Here is a 16,132-nt window from a genome sequence, read left to right as displayed (position 1 = left end):
AGCAGGGGATGAAGGATAAAAATCTACCTATCTGGTATATGTACACTATTCTCATGACAAGTACATTTTTTTAAACCTTGACTTCAGCATTATATAATTCATCCATGTAAAAAAACCCTTGTACCCCTAAAAGTATTGAAATTTTTAAAAAAGTAGACAATACCAAGTGCTGACAAAAAATGTGGCAAAACAATGTTGGGAAGGGAGGGTGTAAATTGGTACAAGTGACTGAAAACTGTCATTTTCAATGAATGATGCATATTCACATACCCTATAAGCCAGTGATTCCATCTTAGGAGTAAGTGCGTATGTGAACCAAAAGACATGGATTGAAATGTCTGCAACAGTGTTGTTCAAAATAATAAAAAACTAGAAACAATTTTGATGCCACTCAAGAGCAGAATGAAAAGTTAGATTGCATATTCATTCAAAGAGAACTATAGAGCAATGAAAAGTAACAAACTGCTGCTACACAGAACAATATGGATGAACCTCACAAATGTTATGTTGAGCAAAGAACCCAGACCCAATAGTACTCTCAATCTACTTCCATTTATATGAAGTCCAAAATCACATAAGACTGCTATATGGTTTTAGGAGTCAGGAGAAGTCTGGAATTCCCTCTGAAGAGGAAGCATGATTGGGGCACATGAAGGGAGCCCCTGGGTTACTGGTAACATTTATTGTTCTGGGTGATGATTAAATGAAATGTATTTAGTTTGTGAAAATTCTTCGAACTTATGCTTATGACTTGTACACATTTGCATATGCATGTTCTACTCCATAAACAATTTTATTAAAGGAAAAAAGAAAAGATCATTAAGTGATGCATTTTTGAAATAAAAGTTATAACAAGATTGTGTCTCACTAAACTACCCTATTATCAAATGGTGTTTATTAAACTTCTATTTCCGCTAAAGAACTGTTCCAGAATGTTCTTTAAGCTTCAATTTGATTGTCTGCTCTTTCCTCTTGGTGGCCGTCAGATTGCACAATCCAAGGGCTGTGGAATGCTGGCGTGTAAGTTGCCTGTGAGAAGCAACATTGGTTTGTGCCAGATGCAGCACTAATGGTAGCCAGGGTAGGCAGGTCTGCTACTTGGATGTGCATGAGGCCTCACTTCTGGAGAGGCACTGACTTGTTGGGTTCTGGGTCATAATGGTAAATCATAGGGCATCCCCAAGAAGCTGCATGACCCTTTCTCACTATTCAGCCAGTCTGTCCATGGCGTGCTGCTCACCCTTGGGAAAATGACAAGAACTCACGGAATCAGCCCTAATACTTGGATTCTGCATTAGATTTCTAGGGCTGCTAACACAAAACACCAAAGACTGGGAGGCTTAAGTAAGAGAAATCTATTTTCTCACAGTTCTGGAGGTTAGAAGTCTAAGATCAAAGTGTCAGCACATTTGGTTTCTCTCTCCTTGGCTTGCAGATGGCCTCCTTCTTGCTGTGTCCTTACAAGGTCATCCCTCTGTCTATCTGTGTCCTAATCTCTTTTTCTTAAAAGGACACCAGTCAGATTGGATTAGGGCCCACCCTAATGACCTAGTTTTAATTCGATTACCTCTTTAGAGGCCCTATCTCCAAATCCAGGCACTTTCTGAGGTACTAAGGGTTAGGGCTTCAACATAGGACTTTTAGTGGACATAATTCAGCTCATAACAGATTCTATTTCTTACTAAGCTCTGTGACTGACTGAATGCCCTAACATTTCTGGGCCTCAGTTTCCTCCCAACTTGAAAATGAGGTTTGTGGCTCTTGCTCCCAATGCTAATGATAAATAGCTTGCTTACTGGCTTTCCTGCGAAAATTTCCTCGGGTTCTAGGATGACAAGAAATAAACAAACAATGGCAGAAGTGGGAGGCAGATTGCCATCACATTTGATGTTTTCCAAACCTTTATGCATGTAGTAGAGAGGAAAAAAATGTGATCAAGCTGTGGTTCTCAAGCCAAAAAGAAAGAAAAAAAAAAAGAAAATTCAGAGTTTAAAGGGATCTGAGACTTCACAGGCCAACATGAAAGTTCGCTATAGAACTTAGAGTGGGAGGCAAGCAGGATTAAGGGGTAGCAAGGGGTAGGGGAGGAAGAAAGAGAATTAACGTACCTCTGGGAATTGCTCTATACCAGAAACTGTAATCTCTCTGAATCCTCACAACAAGCCCATGAGGAGGGTATTATTACCATTATTATTATTTCCATTTTACTCATGAGGACACTGAGGCCCAGAATGCAGAGTTACTGTTGCAGTTTTAGTGAATAAGTGATGTTCATTGAAGAAACAGTAATAGATATGAAGAAATAAAACAAAGAAAATTCTAGAACAAGCAAAATTAATCTATAGTGACAGGATACAGATCAATGATTGCTTGTGGGGAGAGAGAATGAATACAAAAAGGGCCTGAGACAACTTTTGGAGGAGACGGAAATGTTCTGTATATCGATTGAGGTTGTTGTTCTACTTACATATACTTCTATCAAAATTCACCAACCTATACACTTAAAATAGGTGAACTTTGTAGTATGTAAATTATGCCTCAATAAAATTGATCTAAAGAGAAAAAGAAAATCACCAGAAATCTTATCCCCAAGAAATAACTATTACCATTTGGGTGTTTCTATGCTGCCAGGGCATGCACAACATGCACACATGTACGTGTGCACACACACAGGCTATGTATCACACTCCGTGTTTTGGGTTTTTTTCTCTCTCAGTAATATATCATGAACCTTTCCATGGCAATACATGGAATGCTGTATCAGCATTTTTACAGTGGTAGAATACACCATTGTGTCAACTCAACGTGACTTACTTCACGAATTCTCTCTGTTGGGAAATTAAAATGTTTCCAAATTTGAACTCTTATAAACAGTAACCATAAATATCCTCATAACTAAATATTTGAGCATGTCCTTAATTATTGGCATAGAATAAATTTCTTCCAGTAAAATTACTGGGTCACAGTGGTTCACATTTTTTAAGGAATTTGATATATCTTTCAAAATTGCCCTTCCTAAAAGGTATGCCAATTTATATGCCCACTAACAATCTCTTGGTCTTGACTGTGGACCAGTGAGCATTGTGATTTTCCATGGGAACAGACACAAGGTAAATCTCACTTACTGACACATCCTGAAATCCCACAACTTTAGAAGTTATTGAAAACTTTCCAAGTCAGTATTTCAGCCCTAATCTTAACTGAATTCAAGATTCACAAAGGTTCACGGGTCTGAAAGCACTCTTAACTGAGCACATCTGGGACTCAAACTCAGGACCGAAACCACCACGTGACTTGTTAAAGGAACATTGAGTCCAGGGACGCTAAAATAACTCTCGCCATCCCAGGCTCAGAGGTTCTCTAGTCCTTATATCTACTAATCTCTTTGGACAACACCTTGTTCCAGAGCATCTGGGCAGGGGAGCCAGGGATCCTGAAAGTTGCACACACCCTTGTGTCAGCACAACTCTGGTTGGTTTCACCGTATTCTAATCCTTTGCTCTGTTGCATGTGGCCTTGGGATGGTTATTTAACCTCCCTAAGGCTTAATTTCCGCAACAGAAAATTGGAGTTAGTAATTGTACCTATCTCACAGAGTTTCATGAGAATGTCATGAGATAATACAATCAGATCACTAGCACCATTCCTGGCCCTGAAGGAGATGCTGATCATTGGTAAGTATTATTATTTGTTGGCCCCCTCCTACTTGGCTTCAAGCAGCAGAGGCCTGAGAGAGAGAACCTCCTACCACCCTTAAATTCTGTCCCATCTGCACTGGTTTCAATACAAAAGGCCAGCCACTGTGCTGGTTTTAGATCTGCCTACTGCCACCGATAAACTAGGGACATGAAACCCCATTCTGAGGAGAGGCCTGCCCACCCCTCATGCCTCCAGGACCAAGCCCGACAAATATAGCAGAAATTACAGGCATCTGATTTAAGGCTACGTGTGTACACTTGGCCTGAGCCAAGCCCCAAGCCCTGGTCCTGCTGCTGCATCAAAGGACCATCTCTCCTCCAGTCTCCAGGCCCAGAGTAAGCAGCAATTTGGGAGGCAGCCCCCTCTTATTTTTAGCCTTAAAAACCCAAAAAACCAACATGCCAGAGCTCACCCAAGCGTCTCTCATAAGCTGTTGTTTGATTTGGGTTGAGAAAATGACAGGCTGAGTTCTGCACCAAGAAGAGAAGAAAAAAAAGAGGGGAAAAAAGGAGTTTTATTTTCCCTCCACTGCCAACCTCCAACCCCCTCAACTCCTCCCCTAGGCCTGGGTGGACCCTGCCTGGGTAATCGTTCCCTGCTATATTTAAAAACCACAGATGTGTTTGGTGGAGACTTAATTTCGGAATTGCAGGCAGCGTCTCCTGAGGACAAGGGGAAAGCCGGTTCCGCGGGCCCGCCTGCTGCCGAGAGCTCCCAACTCTGCGGAATCCAGGTCGGTCAGGACGCGCCGCCGTCTCGAGGTGCTGCCGGCCAGGAGGCGCCGGGCACCGGGCTCCGACGATTGGGTGGGTGGCCGCAGGGTAGCCTGAATTCGGTTCTTAGGGGCTCTCTGGCTGCTCGGTGCGGGCTCCACTTCCCCGCTGCGGGTCGGGAAGCTATCTGGAAGTCTCCCCTCGGCGCGCTAGGATAAATATGCGCGGCTTGTCATTCGGTGCGGCTCTGTCTCCCAGCTGATAGGGTGACGTTCAGTTTGGAGGCTTGGAGATTGGCTTTTTGATTTGGCTTCTTGCGGCAGCTTAATGGGCAAAGCTCTGGGCTCGCCCAGAAACCAGCCTCTCCGCGCGTCCCCTCCGCGCGCAGCGAGGCCGAGACGTCCCCCGCGGTGACAGCGTGCAAGGCGGTGAGCCGGCGCGCTCGCAGCCCCGGGAAAGCCCAGGCGACGCGACCGCAAGCCCAAGCCCGGGTCCCTCGGAGACGCCTGCGAGCGCCGGGCTGCTCGTCTTCCTGCCCCTCCCGGCAGGAATCCCCCGCCGCCCGCAGCCGGGACTCCGGGCCTCTCCCGGGCGTAGTCTCCAGCCTGCGCTCCAGGTCGGGGTTTTCCCTCTTAAAGCCGCTCGTTAGGACCCCTCCCAGGGTCCCCTCGCCCTGGCCCCTGCCGCCCTCCCGCTCAGACCTCGCGCTCCAGATGCGCTGCCCCGCAGCTCCCTGACAGCTGCGAGCCCACGAGCCCCGGCGGGCGGGCGGCGGCGGCGGCGGCAGACTGACATGCCCCGGACACGGCTGCGGCCGGCGGGCAGCCCGCGGGGGCGATGAGCCTCTGCGGCCGGTGAGGAGCCCGGCGGCGGGCGCATCGCGCACCTTCCTCGCCCCCCTCACTTGCCCACTCTGCTCGGGAGGCCAAGAGGAAACGGTGAGTAATGGGGGCGAGCCTCCTGCCCTTCCCCCCCTTAGCGGGCAGCTGAGACAAGGGAGGCAGAGGTTGGGGGGCTTGGAATGTCCCCAGGAGGGTCCCTGGTTGTGAATGGTGGTGTTAAGTTATTTCTCAAGATCATTCATATGAGCCGCCTTCCTGTGGATTTAGTGCCAGAAGGAGTGGGGGGAGGGTGCCCCGGAAAGTGTACATTGTGTATGCGGTGTTCTGGCAGAGCGAGTGTCTGCGGGAGGGTGCGGGGGTGGGGGCGCAGAGAGAGACGCCCGGGCATACGTGTACAGTCGGGCCGTGGGTTTGCTGGGTCAGCAGCGGGTGCTCATTAGGGAGCGTGCCGTGCCGTGTGCTGGATGCATGTGTGCATGTGTGAGCCGCCTGTGCCAGGCGTGTTGTGCTCCTGGGGCTGTGAGTGTCCGCCGGGTTTGGGGGCTAGGAGGGGAGCGCGTTAGTCGCTTGGCGCGCGCTCGCGTGCACACACGCACGCACGCGCACACCCCTAAATCGGGACCCCACCGCGTCGGGTCGGGAACTGCAGCCCCAGGGCACCCGCCGAGGTGGCCGAGGTCGGGGAGGGGGGGCGGGGGGAAGAAGGCTTTCTCCGGTCCTGCGCTCTCCAGCCCCCGGTGGTCTGCGCGGTCTGGGGCCGGGTGGAGAGAAGCGAAGTATATAACTAATCCTAATCCCCCCCAATAAGCACACACACACACACACACACACACACACACACACACAGCCACAGCCACAGCCCTCATTCAGAGGCTAGCGCTGCTCCTGCAGGCCCTGGCTGACCTGCCCCGAGGACCTGAGCCACTGGAGGAGATGATAAAAGCGATCTGGTTAGAGGAGAAGCAATTTTCGTTTTTATTCATTGTCTTTTATTTTTAACCGTGGAGATGGTGGTAGGGGGGTTAAATAGAACAAACGCCTTTAATGCAGTGCCATAAATTTACCCGCTCGTCGCCCGCCTCCTCTCTCTCTCTCTACTCCCCCACCACCCCCTTCCTGAAGATTAAAAAGCAAACCCGGGACGTCTGGTGGTTAGATCACCCGGGCAGAAGGACTGAAATTGGGTGCAATTTATCAGAAACGCAGGCTGTACCTGGGAGCCAGGCGCCGAGAGCTGCTGGGTGCTGAAGAAACACCCGAAGGGCGGGTGGCGGTGAGCGGGATGGGCTGGGGGGAATGTGGGTACGTGATAGGAGCACATCCGGCCTTCTGGTGGGGCACCAAAAGGGAAGCCTCCCGGCCTCTGGCGACCTGGTGGTGACTTGCAGCCGTGTGTGATTAATCTTCCACAGCTGTCGTGCCCCATCCACTTGAGCCGAGCTCTTGTTTACCTCGATTTTCAAATATAGCTGCTGCGCCATGCTCTTCCTGAAATAGGGGCATCGGTTCACTCTGTATGGGCGCTTGGCTTCCCGCCGCGCTTCTTTCTGCTGGCCTGGCTGGATCCAAGTTTGAGAGAAACCTGCCCCTTCGTGCCTTGCAGTTCTCCGGCTGAGGCTGGCTGATGGTCAGAGCCCGGGATGACTCGATGTGGGCTGGTCACATCTCAGCCCCTCATTGCCATCTACACTCCCTGTCAGCAGTCTCCTCACCCAAGTCCATTTCATAGCCTCCTTTTTCTTTAAATAAAATATAGAAATTGGGTTGAGAAGAAGCAGATAGAGCCTACAAAACTGAACTTGGTTGAAGTGGTTCTTTCTTTCACTCGATGGAGACGGGAAGGCTATTTATGCAGTTCCCTCTACCTGGAATGCTGTATTGTTCTCCCAACACCTGTAATGTGCTCCTATTCACCCTTCCGCTCTCAGCTCATTACTTACTTCCTCAAGGAAGCCTTCCATACCTTCCCTGACTGGGCCAGGTCCCCTTTTATTATGCACCCATAACCTGAACTTATAATTTCAAAGTGATTTAAAGATGCACGTTAAATTTATTTCTGTGATTGAGTAATTCTGGGTGCACCTCTAGACAGTAAGCTCCACAGAGGGAGGAAAGATCACTGGTGTTTATTCCCGTGGTACCCACATGGCCTAGCACTGTGCTGGCACAGGTAGGCACTCAGTACATGTTGATTGAATGAATGGAATTGCAGGGACAAGTTCCATCCTCCCCCTCTCTACTCCTCCTCTCTGATGTCTATTTTACACCGCCCTCCACAGCCCCTTGGTCAGGGAAGGGAGAATATGGTTATCAAACTGACCCTGTAAAAACAATTCCCTTCCCCTGTGCTCCTCCATGGGCTGGGACCCCAAAGCTGACTGGGGTGTCCTCTTTCCCCAGCCCTGCTCTGTGTCTGTGCGGGGCAGTTCCTTGTACAGTCTCTGAGCACAGTGATTGGTATTGTTTACGGGCAGTGACTGTGGCCATTGTTCTCCAGCCTGCATGGTCCAGTCATTGCCCACAATCTGGATTTTGGGAATGTGTCACACATCTTGACTCCTCTTTAAACTACCAAGGTTGGATAAGAAGAGAGGAATAATTCCCCCTCCACTCAAGCTTGGTTGCTTTGCCTAGAGGTGCAAATACTTGGTGTGGTTCAGAAATACATTGGACTCCAAAAGTGAAAGCATTCACTTATTCGTTCATTCAGTCGGCCATTTATTCAATAAATATTCAACGACCACTTACTCTGCCAGGCATGTGCTAAGCACAGAGGCAGATAAAATAGAACAGTCTCTTTCCTCATAAACATACATTCCAGCAGGGATAATCAACTAGTGGCCAGGCAATTATGGTATAAAGTGGTTTTTGCCAGTGGAGGGTAAATCCCAGGTCAATGGAAGCATGTAGGAAGAGCACCTCTCCACAGGCGCTTAATGAGGACTTGTAGGGACAGCAAAGCCTAGAAAGGAAGGGTAGGTAAGAGTTAGCTTCGGTGAAAGCAGGGAGGAAAGGAGAAAGGAGGGAGGAAATGTTTTGGACGAGGGACCAGCATGCAAAGTCCTAAAGTGGATAAAACTCTTCCAAATGACTGGGAAGTAAAATGCAGGGGAGATGAGTCTGGAGAATGCACAGGAGGCAAACCTTGAAGGGCTTGTACTCTATGCTAAGGATTTCCACGAGTTTCCAGTAAGGGGTTAGGAAGGTTTTAACTATTGATGTGAAGGGTCAGCTTTGCATTTTGGATAGTTTGCTGAACGTGGAACACGGGGCAAGAGAAGGTGGCAAAGAGTGAGGAGGCTGTCATAGAAACCCAGGTGTATGGCTTCTGTTTTAGTGTACAAACCGGAGATGCCCTTCTAGGAAGAAGTTCCACTACTTTACTTTGGTGAGCTTGGTTTATGTTTGGTTGTCCATTTGTTTTTTGAATGAGTACTCTAAACCCAACACTGGGCAAGGTGCCTTGGAGGAAAGGAGAAAAGGGTCTGCAAGGTATAAGACACATTTCCTGAGCTGCAGAGCAAGGCAGGCTTTCAAAGAGTTAAGATGGAGAGATCTGTGAGGCCTGGGAAAGGACTCAAGAAGGGGCTGGGAAGGGTAAGGAGGTTTTAGAGCCGTATTTAGAAACACACAGACTATAAAGCAAGACATCTAGATAGGAAGAATCACGTGTGTATGTATATGGAGTTTTTAATAATACGGAGAGTGAATAAAGGTTAATTCCAGGATCCAGAGTACTTGAATATGGCATACAGAATCACGTCTACTAGGAAGACAGCTCTATTTCATCCTGGATATAGTTTGGAATACACCAAGCAGCATTTACTGCCTTGGTATTTGGAATGATAAATAGGGCTTTCCTGGTTGTGTGCAGGAACGCTGGGTCATGTGGGGACTTGATCCGGAAGTGGTACTGGAAACTGGACTCCTGCCTTGGCTTCCATGTGGTAATTTCCAAATCATTTGAGAGGAGAGGACCTCAGAGTCCTAAAGAATGAAGCCAAACAGCATGAGCTTGGTCAACATTCTTCCTTCGTACCCTAATTTCCCCACTTGGTTCTTCATCCTTCCCTGTTACTAATCTCAGAGTAAAACAATTCTCTTATCCTCCTGCACAGTGTTCAGGGGCCACCCCTGCCCTGCTTTTGTAACTGCCCTGGCTCCTTCTCTTACCTGGGATCTCTTTCTCCTGCAACACAAGGTCCTCTCCCTCCACAGACCCAACCCTAAAGAGAGGATCACTTGTCTAATTCCTCCTCCCCATCATTCTCTCTCCCCATCGCCTTCAACAAACTCTTGGAATTTTAGAGTAATCATCTAGCTCTATTTCTTCATCTCTCATTCACTCATTTAACCCTTTGCTCCCCACTTTTCTCCACCTTCTGCCCAACTCTCATACACCAAAGACTTCTCATTCCCCAAAATATAATGACTTATTCCAGATATCTCTATCTACCTCTCTATCTTTTGATCTCTCTCTCTCAATATCTCTCTCTCTCTCCCCCCTACCAACTCCCTACCTAGCCCCATCAGATAATATTGACCATTAGCTCCTTGAAAATCTTTGAGCTTTTGGCTTCTTTTGCACTGAACTCTCCAGGTCTCTCTAACTCTCCATGTGGCCCCTCTTCCACTTCTGCTCCAGGATTCTGCCCTGCCTCCCAGTTGGTCCTTTCCCCATTATCCCTTGGTGGTCTCCCTCAGTGATCTGAGCTGTCGCTCCACGTGGGTAGTTCCCAGAGTCTGTGACTCTAGCTCTCCAAGCCTAGGGACTTGTTTCCAGCCACTTGCACAATATCTCCCAAAAAATGAGGATGGGTCAACTCCTCAAGTTGAAGTTTTGCTAACCTGACATCGTCTCTGTCCTTATGAAGCTGCTCCTCCTGACTTCCCACTTCTTTTCATGGTGCCAACAAACTTCCAGTCGCCCAGCTCAAAACCCCCAAGTTTATCTTTGACTCCTCCCCATTGTTCCCCAACTATTGTGTGGTGTCTTTTAAGCCCCTTATCCTCTTCTCCATCCCTACTACCACTATTTACTTGCAAATTTCATAACTTCCTGCATAATAATGATATTTGTGTGTTTACCACTGGTCAGCTACTCTGTTGCAAAGTGCTTTACGTTGCTTTTCCCATTTAATCATTACCACAGATGTATGAAGTAGTTACTATTATTATTATACTATAAAACATAGCTTTCTACCATCTTCCCAACTTCAGCTTCTCCCTCCTTCAATTCATTTAACCACAGTTACAAAATTCCCCTCTGAAAACGCCCTTCTAAGCTTGTCATTGTCCTACACAAATACTTCGAAGGGCTTTCCATTTGTTCCCACTTCTCATATCCAAGGCCCTCTGTGGCCTGGATTCCCACTCTATGACTAGCTTTACTTTTTACAATCCCTGTTTGGTCACCTGAGCAAACTTGCCCTTTCTTGTTTTGTGCCTCTGTTCCCAGTTTACCTTTCCCTAAAAATTTTACCTCTCCCTCAATGTTCAATGCAAATGCTTCTTCCTGATGGGAAGGCTTCATGGAGAAGAAGTCCCTTCCTCCTGTGAATGTTGATAACACAGCATCTGGTTTTCATGAGCCATTTACACTTTTGGAAATTAAACTTTTCTTGCATGTGGCTTACTGCCCCTCCTGGACCCAGTGCTTTTACTCTCCCCACACTCTATGTCACATGATGTCTGCCACCCAGTGGGTGTTCAGTGAAAAATGAAGGAGTGAGTAATGAGTGAGGCAGGTGAAACAAGGTCAAGAAAGGGGATCTATACTATTTGTCATAAAAAAAGACAATGGTGGAGTCAAAAATCAAAGCAGGAATAGGCAACACGGTATTATAATAATAGGTGAGGCACTGAACTGGTGGTAAGAAGGTTATGTTCCAGTTCTTATCACTTCTGACAATCACAGGTAAACCCCACCTCTCTCTCTGGGCCTTGGATTCCTTGCCCATCAAAAGAATTTACGTTGGGCCCGGCGCGGTGGCTCACGCCTGTAATCCTAGCACTCTGGGAGGCCGAGGCGGGTGAATGGCTCAAGGTCAGGAGTTCGAGACCAGCCTGAGCAAGAGCGAGACCTCGTCTCTACTAAAAATAGAAAGAAATTAATTGGACAACTAAAAATCTACATAGAAAAAATTAGCCGGGCCTGGTGGCACGTGCCTGTAGTCCCAGCTACTCGGGAGGCTGAGGTAGTAGGATTGCTTGAGCCCAGGAGTTTGAGGTTGCTGTGAGCTAGGCTGACGCCACGGCACTCTACTCCAGGCAACAGAGTGAGACTCTGTCTCAAAAAAAAAAGAAGAATTTACGTTGGGCTGGGCGCGGTGGCTCACGCCTGGAATCCTAGCATTCTGGAAGGCCGAGGTGGGCGGATTGTTTGAGCTCAGGAGTTCGAGACCAGCCTGAGCAAGAGCGAGACCCCGTCTCTACTAAAAAAAAAAAAAAAAGAAACAAATTATCTGAACAACTAAAAATATAGAAAAAAATTAGCCGGGCATGGTGGCGCATGCCTGTAGTCCTAGCTACTCGGGAGGCTGAGGCAGTAGGATTGCTTGAGCCCAGGAGTTTGAGGTTGCTGTGAGCTAGGCTGACGCCGCAGCACTCACTCTAGCCAGGGCAACAGAGTGAGACTCTGTCTTAAAAAAAAAAAAAAAAAAAAAATTTACATTGGATGTATTGACTTTTAGGCTCCTCCCTCATCTGGTAATTCTATATTCTCATAGCATATAGATTGCCTCCTACTAAGTATATTTTTAGTGCTCACAGTCAATAGCTTGCATTTCAGAACCACCCAGCTGTAACTTGAAGCCCCTAGTGTGTCTGTTCTCACATTGGGTCCCTAGAAGTCAGTTTGGCCAGTCCACTCAGCTGTCTGCATGCCTGGCCTTCAAGGCGCCATGCACTGGGTTGAGTGTCCTGATGTCCCTGGGTTGGCACTCCCCAGTGTGCAGGTACCAGTCAGCCCCACTCCAGGGCACTCACAACTAATAGTGTTCTAGGCCCCCAAATGTTCTAGCCATCCTGTCTCAACTCCTACGCTTTCCTACAGCCCCCAGGAAGGATGTATTTAGAGCTGTGTAGATGCTGTTGAGAGTCTGGTGGGACGGCTTTGCTCAGTGGCTTTCTAGAGGCTCCACCCACCCCTGACCATACCAGCACACTGCCTCCCCAGGGAGACAGGAAGAATCATCTTGAGCCTGTGCCTGTTAGCCCCTCAGAGGGAACAAATGAAGGAATCAACTTCAAGGAAAATCCTTAGGGGAATGGAGAGAGAGCACAGCTGCAAGGACAGTAGCTAGATCTTCTGGGAGTTCGAGGCGTCTGCTCCTAGCACCCTCTTGTAATGGGAGGGCCCAGAGCATCCCTAGAGTTGACTGAGCAAGAGAATTCCCCAGCCTTGTCTCAGAGGGATGACTTTGACGGCTTGCCAGATTTTATTTGTTCTTTACTCAGGCAATGATATGATTTAATTCTATATTTCAACATTTAAAAAATTAAGATAAATTAAATGACATTAAATAAATCAGGCTCCTGGAGAATGCTCTAAGGAAATGTACATAAAGGAGGCTGATCACTGGCATCCCTTGATGGCTCGGCAATGGGGCAGAGGGATGTGAGCCCTCTCCTGTGGGTGACCTCAAAAGACAGACCTGGGAGGTTCTCTCTGGGGAATAGGGTGAGGCAGGAACAATGTCCCTCCCAGGCTGCCCTGGGCTTCTAACTCTTCTGACCCCAGCCCTGATTTCCTTCCAGTTGCAGGGGACGTTTTCTCTTTGGTCCTTCCCAACATGACACACTCCTTCAGGCCCGGTGCAAGGAGACCTCTGGAAGCCCAAGCACCAGGCTTTGATTTTGGCTCCATTATGTATTGGCCTAGGAACTCAGCAATCAACTGAGCCCCAGTTTCTTCCTCTGTATGATCACCCTCACAAGAAGGGTTAAATAAGATCACATGAGTGAGAAGGTCTTTGTGAGCTCTTGACACATAGTGTTGCTTAATACTCGTCGAATGAATGATGCAGTGTAAATGTTGGGTATCATTATGCCATACTCTGGAGGAAAAGTGAGGTGCCAACAACAGGGCCAGGGTGGGGAAAGGGGGCTGTGTTTGGAAATAGACTCACAACTTCTGTCCAAACACTATGTGGCCCTATTGGTTCTTCTGAATGACCTGCTCTGTGAGGTCATTGGCTTTAACCATTTACCTCTCTACCCCAAGGCTTGCCAGGAAGTTTGAAGTCTCCCCTTATGATTGCATCTTTCCAAAATCACTTGGAAATTATTTACATTTAAAAAAGACATTTCTGGCTGTTTTGTGGAGAGTAGACTGTAAGGGGTGGGGCAAAGCTGGCAGCTCTCGCAGTAGTCCAGGTGAGAGGTGCAATGTTGAATCTCCAGCACTAGCACGGGTGTGACACATATTTGGCACTCAATAAATGTGAGAAGACATCCAGGCAGAAATGATCTTCAAAGCACCTACAACTGTGATGAGCACATAGTAAGTGCTCCACAAATACTTTCATTCATGAATCAATGAGCAGAATCAGGCTTTCTTGTGGCCACTCTAGACTTTGAGTTAACTTCAATATTTTGGATATTTTAAAAATAATTTTTACTTTTCTAGCTAGCACTATTTTTCAGGAGCAATACATTCCATGAGTTCATTTTCTTCTGTGTGAAACAGTACTCTCATTCGAAACAGACCTGAGATGTCCAACGCCACCACCTCTGGGATGCTCTCAGGCAGTGTTCGTAAGGCCCAAAGGCCTTTGCTCTCATTTAGATACTGATCTTGTGCACTTTTCTATGTGCTCCTTCAGGGCAGGAACCAGACCTGCTTCATCAGTGCATCTCCAGAGCTTGTCACAGTCTGAACTATTGAATTCACAAATGGTTATTCCCTTGACTAGACCGAGGAGAACTCTAAGGCCTTGGTTGAATTCCAGGAACTTGCAGCTTTTCTCCTGGGGAGCCTAGAACTCTCACTGGCATTTGTCAGTTTACAAAAACATTTGTCAACGGTTACAGGAAGTGCCAAAGTTAAGAAGGTATCTAAATGGAATGGTTTTGCGTTGATTCCTTCAGCTCCCATTTCTTTGGGCCTGCATATCTCTGAATCAGGAGGAGCTCGGCAGGGCCAGTGGGATGAAGAGGTGCCTGATGTGGTTTGGTCCTTGCTATTTCATTGTTCTCCAACTTACACCGATTCTCCTTTCGGTAGCTCTGAAATCCATGCCTTCTCCAGCAGCGCTGCTCCCACGGCCTGGGTTCAGGTTCCCATCTCCTCTCCCCCAGATGCTGAGAAGATCTGGACCGGTCTTCCTGCTTTTAGTCTTACCCTGCTTTCATTCATCTATCCAGTTCCCACCCTGCCATTACTCTAGTTGCCTAGCCCAAAGAAAAACATTGATCTTGTCCCTCCTCTGATGAAAAACCTTTCAATGTTTCCTTATTGTTTCGCAGATAATGCCCACACTCCTTGGCCAGGCACACAAGGGCTTTTACCAGCAATTCCTCACTTACCTCTGCAGCTTCTCTCAAGTGCTGTCTTTCAGCCACACTGCTCACCCGTCTGGAACCAGACACTGCTCTTTCAGGCTTCCATGCCCCTCAACATGGGCATCCCATTGCCTTTGTCTGAGATGCACTGGCTTCCACCCAGTTAACTCCTATTCATTCTTCAAAACCTACATCTAATGTTACCTGGCCCGTGGAGCTGGCCCTGATGATCCCAGGCAGTGTTACACCTTCCTTCCTTGTGCGCTCTTGGCACATTGCATATGCTTCCAAATCTAGTACTTGTTTTGTCGTAATTGTTTGATTTTCTGTCACTTTTCTCCAGTGAAGTGTGTGCTCCTCTAGAGGGATTATATTTTGTTCATATTACTCAAATTTGAAAAACCTTGCTCACAGCATCCCTGACAGATGGTTCTCCAACCTCCATTTGAACACTGCCAAAGATGGGAGAAATCACTGGATCTTATCCCCTTCTATTTTTGCACATTCATTCAGTGTATCCATTCATTCAATAAGTATATACTGAGCATCCACTATATGCCAGGCACTGATTTAGGCACTGGGGATACAGAAATACCAGATAAAAATTCCTACCCTCTTGAAACTTATACTCAAATTTTTTTGAGTATATGGGGAAAAAATGAGTTTGGAACAAAATCGATGTAATCCTCTCACCATGATTCAGTGAAAATCAGTCTGCAACACATAAGGCTGGGTTTCATGCAAATGCATATGTGCATGAATGAATGAATAAATGAGTAAGTGAAGAAACAAAGAGGCCAGGAGGAAGCATGGAGAAGATGATCTAAGTTATTATCACTGAAAGGATAAATAACTAGAAACATGTCTTGCTGAAAATGGATAAGTTGCATCATTTTCCTATGAAGATAAGGGAACTCTGAATCTTTTATATTTCCTTGATAAAAGTTGTAAACCCAGCAGACAGCAGGTTTAGGGAGAAACAAAAGAAAAATCTGCTTATGTGGGTAGGAAATTGATGCTGACCATTCTTGGCAAGCTATGAAAGAAAGTGAGAGTCCAGGAGTGTGGAATATTTGTCCAGTGCATAGAAAGGCCTTGTGGTACCCATCTGTGAGTCAACCCATGATCCACTGAGAGTCCTTTCCCCATTCCAAAGAAAGTCTCTAATGGTTGGAATCCCTGAGATACAGAAGCCACAGTCAGGCTATGATCCTTGTCTTCTCTCCCAGGACACTCAGGCTTGGCCTGCTTCTTAAAAACAAATAACGAACTTTTCAAAAACAAATATCTAGGCTCCACTCCCTGAGGGTCCAAAATTTAAGTCTGGAGCAGGATCTAGATGTCTGTATTTTTTTTAGAACTCCGGAGTGTTTC

General features: G+C 47.1%; 1 protein-coding gene across 5 annotated transcripts in view; it reads left to right on the top strand.

The window, feature by feature from the left end:
- Nucleotides 1-4,654: 4,654 nt before the first annotated feature.
- Nucleotides 4,655-16,132, top strand: part of SLC8A3 (solute carrier family 8 (sodium/calcium exchanger), member 3) — a 137,169-nt gene continuing 125,691 nt past the window's right edge. For all 5 annotated transcript variants that reach the window (XM_012656094.1, XM_012656093.1, XM_012656092.1 and 2 more), the window contains exon 1: nucleotides 4,655-5,350. The gene's annotated coding sequence lies outside the window, so the exon portion shown is untranslated. The remainder of the gene's footprint in view (nucleotides 5,351-16,132) is intronic.

Source organism: Propithecus coquereli, unplaced genomic scaffold (assembly GCF_000956105.1).
Source record: "Propithecus coquereli isolate 6110/MARCELLA unplaced genomic scaffold, Pcoq_1.0 Scaffold5, whole genome shotgun sequence".
NCBI classification, from domain to species: domain Eukaryota; kingdom Metazoa; phylum Chordata; class Mammalia; order Primates; family Indriidae; genus Propithecus; species Propithecus coquereli.
Note: the sequence above shows the minus strand (reverse complement) of the source record. Positions and strands in the feature narration are given on the sequence as shown.